The sequence below is a fragment of the Magnolia sinica genome, chromosome 13 (genome assembly GCF_029962835.1).
Source record: "Magnolia sinica isolate HGM2019 chromosome 13, MsV1, whole genome shotgun sequence".
NCBI lineage: Eukaryota > Viridiplantae > Streptophyta > Magnoliopsida > Magnoliales > Magnoliaceae > Magnolia > Magnolia sinica.
This window is the reverse complement of record NC_080585.1, coordinates 45,533,561-45,542,936: the sequence shown is the minus strand read 5'-3', so window position 1 is coordinate 45,542,936 and position 9,376 is coordinate 45,533,561. Positions and strand designations below refer to the sequence as shown.

The following is a 9,376-nucleotide window of genomic DNA, read 5'->3' as shown; positions in this document are numbered from 1 at the left end:
TTTAAATGATGGATATCCAATCACTATTGTTTTCCTATGGTGTGGTCCACCTAAGTTATTTTTAGGACGAAGGCCTAAAATGATCTTCAAAAATGGATGAACGGATTGGATGAAAGACATACATCATCATGGGGCCCACAGACCACCGAACACCAACCACGGAGCTGGTTTCAGGGGGAGTAGCCAATGCATCCACCCCAAAAACCATCCCGCGCACGCCCACTACCCCAAAACCTTAAATCCCTCTCTCCCTCTCTCTCTCTCTCTATCTAATCCGCGTCCAGAGACGCCCTAATCCACGGGCTATCTCTCGCGGCCTCCTCTCTCTCTCTCTCTCGCACCCTATCCCTCCTCTCTCTTTCTCTCTCCACCACAGATCTACTATTGTCGAACACCCTACCCACGCACGCCCTCTCTCTCTCTCTGAAGCTCTGTTGAAGGCTAGCTCATTCATCACAGCGAGGTATCTCTCTCTATCTCTCTCTCTCTCTCTCAATCTCTATCAATCTCAATACCGATTTAGGGATCTAGGGATTTAGCAATTTGTGGATTCCTAATTCGATGTGGACCCTCATTTAGGGATTTGGGGACTTAGCAATTTGTGGATTCCTGATTTGATGTGGACCCTCATTTAGGGATTTGGGGATTTTAGGGCTTACAGATTTCAATGTGGACCCCGAACCGGGGACTGGTGAGTTTTTTTATTTGAAAAACTTCATCGATCTGTTGTGGTAAGTAGGCTACTGAGGTTGAAGATCAGGCTCGAACAAGCCTTGTAATCGTCCATAAAAATCCAAACACTGTTTGCTACGTTGATTGTCTTGAGGCCAACGTTCTTTGGGAATGAAGAAGCACTTGTTGACATCCTTTGATCTCTGGCACTGCAGATCTCGTTGTTGTCCCCAACATTATTTATTTCTTTTGATCTGTTTGACAATTGCTTAAGCTTAGTTATGTTGGTTTGCATGAGGAGGTGATTATAAATAGTAACTATTGTTATTCTATGCTACTAGATGTAGTTGGGTGCAATGACTGGCGCTCCGAAGATGTATTTTAAAAAAAAATCATAGTTGCAATAGGTGTTGAATTGAATTTAATTGAATCGTGAGTCATAAGACTTTTTACGTTTAATCTTAATTTGCAGTTTGCCCTTTCATTTGGGTGGGAACTCATTTCTAAGTTTGCAAATTGAATAACTAAAATCTAAAAAGCCATCTACTTACATTTTGCTTTAGATGCATTTGTTCCATCCTTGTTGTCTCTGGAGTCACTTATGCCATTATATATTATTTTGTGCCTTACTAAAAGTCAGAGTCAGGACATCTTTGGTATGTGGAACTGCAGATCTTGTCATTGTTCCCAACATTATTTCTTTCTTTTGATCTGTTTAGCATCTTGCAGTTGTCTGATAGCATGATCTCAAGTCTTAACATTTTTCTTTCTTCCAGAAACTTCGTGTTTGGTGTTGGCTTCCAAATAGGCAATGGAAGATGGGAAGGATATAATCAATTTCAAGGGTGGATATTGTTATTTCACTTTCACATGGGGAAGTGAGTAAATCACTTGTGGGTTTCTTTTAAGCAACAACTATCGAGTGCCTTAAGCTGGCTGGATTAACTATATCCTGATTTTACAAGTAGGTGGTGACAGTGTCCAGTGAAAAGCTATTACCTATAAATCTAGATATCCTTGAGGGTGTTGATGATCTTATTCAGCTTATTTACCTGAATTAGCCCTCAGTTCTCTACAACCTTCAGTACAGATATTCTCATGAAAAGATTTATGTGAGCATCATTCTTGATTTTATTTTTCTGCTTAGTGTGATGTTGGTTCCACCTCCATTGCCTTTGTTGACTTCCTTTCCCATTTATCTTTCTGTAGACCAAAGTAGGGCTTGTTTTGGTTGCAATCAACCCCTTTAAAGAGGTGTCTTTTTATAGAAATGATTTTGTTACAGCCTATAAATAGAAACTTATGGACAGTCCACATGTATACGCTATAGTAGATACTGCCTTCAATGGGATGATTAGAGGAGGAATGGAAGAAACCTACCAAAGGATCCCCTAATTTCACTGAATTTTTGGATTTGCAGCATGAAAATGCTAATGTATTAGCTTATATGCACCAATAATCTCACATTTGACCGAATTTTTGGATCTGCAGCATGAAATGAAGAAATTCACAAAGAAATTTTTGTTTCTTTTTGTATAACAATTCTCCAAATCCAATTTTGGTGGGCCTTGTTTAATCTTGTATATTGGAATGGAATACATGCGGACACAGTTTTAAACTTGCTGGATCGGTGAAATTCATGCTTCTTGACACATGCAGTTGTCATTTTATAATGGTAACAGATTCATAAATTTGTTTATTTAATTCACTGTTCACTTATTTTGTGGATTATGGTCCTTGTACAAGTTGATGTGGAAGGGATATTGCTTGCTTTCTTCAAGGTAGAAGAAAGTTCTGCATGTAGAAAGAAAGTTTACAATAGCATCATCACAAAGTTCAGCTTTATCTGCAATACAGAGTTCACATCATTTTTTATCAGAGTTTCTTAATTGAAACTGTAAAGGATGCTTAATTTGTTATATTTTGCTACATCTTGAAATGCAATTATATCTGGCCCCTGCCCTTGCTGCTGGCTCCTTCACTAGGCTGATTTTGTTTCTCTTTTCGTGTTTTTATTGGGTTCACATGAACAAACAGGGTGCAAAATAGAGGAAGTTCTTTGTTTGTCACAGACAAGAATTTTAGCCTTAGTATAAAATTGTGGTTGGAGTTGAAAGTTAGTCTGTTGCATAGTATTAAATAGTAGCGAATAAACAATATATTATGGTTCCTTTCAGTTTTTGCTGATTTTGATTTTTCTGTAGCTGATAAATTAACCTGGGCTGTCATCTTACTCCCATATATTTGGCTTTTGGCAGATCCTGTGTTCTTCTTTTTCTCTATTAGTTACTTAGACCATCAAATATTGATTTTCTTTCATTGTTTAGTTTTTGGTGTATGTGATTGTCTGCATTACTGTAAGTTACTATTCATTTTACCATTTTTGGAACCCATACAAATGATCTTGGCTCGCTTAAGTTCATCACAGAAAACTTGCCCCCAATGCTTGTTACTAAAACTTAAGTTTCTGATGAGTACAATCCAATGATTGAATCTCTTTGGTGGTGGAAACTCTTTAAGTACTTGAGACTGTGTTCCCTACTTCTCAGCTCCCTCTTGATCTAGCATATACGAAAACATGGCTACTTTGATTGCAGTAATTTCAGCCTAAGAGGAGACATGCGGTTTCAGTTTCTTTTATATTAGATTTTTTTTATTTGTTTCATTTTTTCTCTTTTTTCTCTTTTTGTTTAGACAATTGGGAACTATTAGAGAAATTGGGCTTCCTCTTATATCTTCTTCTGTTATCCAATTTCATAAACACTTACATATAACATGTGTTGATACTCTATGATTTTAGTGAAAGTTTAAAGTGCAAGGCAAACTCACTTGCTCGGCAGATGCTATATATAGGCTTTCTTGGTTTATAGGCAAGAATAATGTATTGATGTAGTGTTTTGTGGACTATTATGTTTTTTTCTATTCTTGGATGATAATTTCAACATGCAATACTATATATACCTTTGTGGTGCCGCTGAGGTTCATATACTGTGCAATAGTTGACTGCAAGCCATTAGATTTTCCTAGATTTGGGGGGTTCCCGCACAGTGGCAGTTTGGTAATTTTGGAGTCCTTGGTTAGGGTTTAGGCTGAAATACGAGTGTTGGCGCCGACACTTTCGGAGTCCGAACTCATTCTTTTGAAAAATAGAAAAATGGGAATATTAGTAAATATGGATTTTCTTGTTAAGAAGAAAATGGAAGATGGATTGAAAAAACATTTCAGAGATTTTTTTTCTTCTTTTTTGCTTTAAGAGAGAGAGACACGAAGAGGTGAGACCGGGGAAATCGAGGGTGTCAGGCCCGTATCCTAGATCGTACCATTCTGTAGGCTCATGCGATCCTCCCAGTTGAATTTTGGTGACTCACGATCTGTTATCGGCATTTGCGCATGACCCTGAGACATGTCCCATATATCAGAGTCGACTCGACCTGAGAGTTGTACCAGTACAACTGCGTCATCGCCACAATTCCGATGCCGCATCTCACATGTTGATGCGATACCTTGGCCAGGAGATGTGGGCCTGCATTCAGTTCGAGGAAAAACGCCGTGCATTGCTAATTCCAAGAGAATCTATTACATCAATCCCATCAATCAAGTACACATCGCACCCCATCACTCACCCATCCCCAAGTACAACTACCCATCTCCAAAGTCAACTCTCCCCATCACCCATCACTCACTCACCATCCCTCTCTCACATCACCTCTCTCTCTCATTCTCTTTCCACCCAAGCAACTCTCAAGAGTAGCCAACGTCCAAAGCATTTCCAAGCACCATGACAGCTAGGTGTGGCCCACCTTCCTATCTCCCATCCCCACCATCCAAAATCTATCTCGACCATTGAAGTCTAACCATTGGAGCTCTAGATCGCATTAGTGGAAGGAAGAGTCTGAGATCTAACAATGGGTGCTTCTATAGGCTAGTTTTCATATTTTTATGATGGGCAAAGTGAGGCCTACCGATCAATGGTATGGATCTCACTTTCGACCCTAAGATGTGGTCAATGGCCCACCTTGATTATCATGATCATTCCATGATGGGGCCATTCTCCATGGACCCCATCATGATGTTTACTTTCTAAGTTTGAAAGAGGTCATCAAGACCTTCCATTTTGGTGGAGAAGGGATCTCCACCATTGATCTTTGATTTGATGGGCCCACATGTATTGGGACCCACTTGATGTATGATTGAATGCAAGGGAGGGCTCATAGTGGCAAAGCCCTCCATCATACGTGTCCCTCTCTCTTTCTATCTCTCTTTCCCTCTCTTTTTCATATTTCTTTTATGTGTTATGATGTGGCCGTGTGGCCCACTTGGATGAACCCCACCATGAGGCATGTATTTTATCCAAGTTATCTATTGGTGGGGCCCATTTTATATGTGTTGTATCCACACCACCCAGCCATGTGGTGGCCCACCTAAGTAGGGCCCCCCTTAAACATATTTGCATGCCCAAAATAGTCCAGCGTCTAGACATTAACTGGAAAAAATATATATATATTAGCTTTGGTTCAAAGCTATTGGGAAAGGCTATCCATGTAGGCCCCACCTTGATGTATGCACCCAATCCATGCCGTCCATTTCATTTGCCAGCCCATTTTAGGCGTTGAGCTGAAATGTGAAGCCAATCCGATTCCCAGGTAGGCCATACCATAAATGTTAAGGGGTTGGGCTACCCACGTCATTTCTTACTTTTTGCATGAAGGTTTGGAATGAGTTTTCACTCATGGGACCCATATTGATGTATTTCTTAGATCCACACCATACGTCCATTTTCTGGCACATTTTAGCCGTGGAACCCAGAAATCTACTCAATCCAACCATCAGGTGGACCACACCACAACCGATGGTGGTAGTGGGAGCACCTCTCACGTCAACCATGTAGATGTAGGGTGGGGGCGTCCCAAGGATGGACCCACCTTGATTTATTTGTTTAATCCATGCCGTCCACCACCTTCCCCGTATAGTTTTAAGCTATGAGTTGAAAAATGAGACAAATCTTAGTTCTTACTGGACCGCACCGAGGGAAATAAAGTTCCATTGTTGGAACCTTATAATACCTACTGTTGTGTGAATAAGTGGTGGACCTATCCATCATTAGACTCCTTTAGTCTATAGAGAGCTGGCCGATATAATAGACGGAATGGATTATCCACTAGTGGGCCCCATATAGTAGAACAAAATAAAAATAAAGGAAGAAAGAGAAGAAGAAGAAAAAAAAGAGTAAGTCCCTGGACGTTTTGGCCCAGTGACGGTGAAGGTGGAAGCATTATTGGGCTGCCACCACACGTGGACCCCACCATGATGAAATTGTTTAATCCACACCATCCACCATCTTCTCCTTATCATTTTAGGCCATGTGCCAAATTTTGAGGCAAATATGAGTCTCGAATGGGCCGTACTAAGGGTATTAATGCCCATCTGTTGAAACACTTTAGGGCCCTCTTTGGAGTCCCTTGTCACCCAAACCAGTCTTAGTCGGAGTCTATTTGACCTCATTCGAGGTGGCCAAGACGGTAAACGAATTAGATTATTCACTTGCGGTGTCCCACCATGGATTGTATTGCGAGGCCTAAGATGGTGTATGTGTTGTATATTCACGCTGCCTAGCCTCTTCGGACATCATGATATATGTATTTTATCCCTACTACCCACCCTTTTGGCAGACGTGTGGGGGCCCACCCCACACGTGCTGCACATGTGGGATGGGCCGACCTTGATGTATGTAATCCATATGCACACTGTCCATTTGCCCCTGGACGGTGGGGCCCCCTATTGTGTATGTGTTTTATACACGCCGTGCCGTCCGTCAGTGTGTGGGGCGCACCATGATGAATGTGTTTCATCCACGCTGTCCATTCATTTTCTGGGATGAGGTCTACCTTTAATTTGTTTATGGCCTGTGGCCCATTTGTCGGGCCCACTTTGATGTACTTTGTGGCCCATCCGTCAAGCCCACTTTGATGTATTTTGTGGTCCATTCGAGGTGCCCACATTGATATACTTGTGACCCATCTGTGAGGCCTACCTTAATATATTTATGGGGCTCATTAGTACGACCCAATGATGCGGCCCACTTGTTGTACATGAGGCCCATTGGTGCGGCTTATTAACATGGCCCAACTTGATATGATGAGGCCCATGGGTAGAGCCCACCTGCTTGAATATGAGGCCTATGGGCAAGGCCCATTGTGATATGTATTAGGCCTATTAGTGCGGCCCATGAACACGGTCCACTTGATATAATGAGGCCCACTGGTGCGGCCCATGTGATATGGCCGACTCGATATATATGAGGCCCATTGGTGCGGTCCGTGGATGCGACCCACTTGATATATTTGATGGCCCATGGGTTGAGGCCCAATGTGATGTATATAAGGGCCACGAGTGAGGCCTAATGAGACGTATGTGGGGCCTTTATATAGGGCCGAATGTGATATGTATGAGGTCCATTGCAATGTATGTTTACTCTATAATGTATGTAATGATGATTATGACGGGTCATGCCTTAGGAGCAATGATGGTTTAATATCCACATTGATGGGCAATGATGGTTGGATGTCCACATTGTGACCTTCCATTAGGCCTTGTTAGGCTCATTCTTACCAATTATGATTGTCATGGCCGATTGACCGATTATCATCGAGATCGATTATCGTGGCTGATTACCGATTATGATTATCATGGCCAATTGACCGATTATTAATCGAGGCCGATTATCATGGCTGATTGCTGATTTTGATTGTCGTGGCCGATTGGCCGATTATCGATCGAGGCCAATCATCATGACCGATTATGGATTCCGATTGTGATGTATATTCTGCCCTTGTTTGAGGCCCAATGTGATGTATATGCGGCTCGTATTTCAGGCTTGTTATGATGTGTATTCTTCTCATGTTTAAGGCCCAATGTGATGCATATGAGGCCTATGTGATGAGGCCCATTGTGATGCATTTGAGGGCCAAGCGTTAGAACCCATTGTGATGTATGTTAGGCCCATGTGAGAGGCCCATCGTAACGTATATTAAACTCTTAAGTGAGGCCCATGGTGTTGTATATTTGGCCCTTGTGTGAGGTCATGGGTCCACTATATGTTAGGATCCATGAGGGCCAATCCTTGAGGGTAATGTTGGTTAAATGTCCACATTGTCGAGGTCGATTGTCGATGTCAGTTGTCGACACCAATTATGAGTATGTGATAGTATAACAACATGATACATGCTCATACGCATCATCTGCATGTTTGTTATGAGATGTGGTTGATCATTACATATGTCATTGAGCATGTTGTTATGAGACTCCCTGATAGGTGGAGGTTATCTCACATGAGTGCACAGTATGCGCAGGATTGATGCATGACTAGATTGTATGACTCATGCATCTCGCATTATGATTACTGTACGCCCTAGCGACATCAGAGTCGTAGCCTCCACAGGCATATCGTGGATGGCCAGACGGGACACCAAAAATTTATTCTAGCATCGAGCTACCATAGATGGCCCTGGGTGAAAATCCCTAAACCCTCTTGGTACCAGAGGATGCCCCAACGTCGAGACCGAGTAGATACATGAGCACCCGAGTGCTGAATACCAGGAGGCCGCGTCTCTCACTGTGTCGTGGTCGGTTGGGAGGGAGTATGGCCTTACCTGCCCGAGAGTAGGGGACATTGTTAGGCTGAGTTTGACCAGCTCATGAATGGGTCTGCTATCGACGTGCCGGATCGGTATTGGCAGACTATTGGCCAAGCGGATAGTGAGGTTTCTTACGCTCACTTGGACTATGTGGCTGGGAGAGTGGCAGTGCCATTTGGAGTGTCCTAAATCCCGGTGATGACCTCAGAGAGGAACCGTATTGATATGTAGATTTATTGAGCAGGAATTGCATGCCATTCATTCATTCATTCACTATCCACTCGGTCGGGTGGTATGCAATTATTTGTTACGTGTACCTTCTTATGGCCAGGATTTCGGTTGGGCGCACGACTAACATGAGATCAGGAGTTTACCACATTGAGTCTGACTATCCAAATTTAGGTATGGGACTAGTTTGGATAGAAGTCCCTTGTGATGGACCCCGCAATCTGCGATACTACGTACTATCATCCCAACCTCACACTTCTGCTTGGTCATTGCATTCGCATCACATATTGCATCCGCAGACATATGTCATTTTGGGTTGTTATATTTTTTATACATATATGGCCTAGACGAACCTAACAGGATTTACATATTGCATTATACCCTGGACATCTGATATTTAGCTCTTTATGACTTATTTACATAGCTGATCTGTGTTGCATATTCTGATATTATATGACTCATGGACTTGTCAATATTTTCACTTACTCGGTTATCGTATGATTTATGATCTTTTTAGTATTCCTGGTTACTCTGATAATTCATGATCTTGTCAGTATTCCTGCTTATTCTGATATTGTACGATTTATGGATTATCAGTATTTTCAGTATCATATGATGACGGCATTGTATTGAATACTTGGCACTTACCTTGTGCACACACTTACACCACCCTCTCAGCTTTCTATAATCTTATGCACGATAGATGCGTGCAGGTGATGTTAGGTTACAGCAGTGTTAAGCTTGGAGTGTGCAGCAGTCTTTTGGAGCATGATTTTCAATTGATGTATTTTTCTTTTAGCATTGTACTCAAATGATTATAATAGTGGATATGTGATGATGAC

At 41.9% G+C, this 9,376-nt stretch overlaps 1 long non-coding RNA gene across 1 annotated transcript; it reads left to right on the top strand.

The window, feature by feature from the left end:
• Positions 1-371: 371 nt before the first annotated feature.
• On the top strand, positions 372-2,636 carry LOC131224360 (uncharacterized). Its single transcript, XR_009160850.1, has 3 exons — positions 372-463; positions 1,449-1,550; positions 1,641-2,636. It is a non-coding gene; the product is annotated as an uncharacterized LOC131224360 (long non-coding RNA).
• The last annotated feature ends 6,740 nt before the right edge of the window (positions 2,637-9,376 follow it).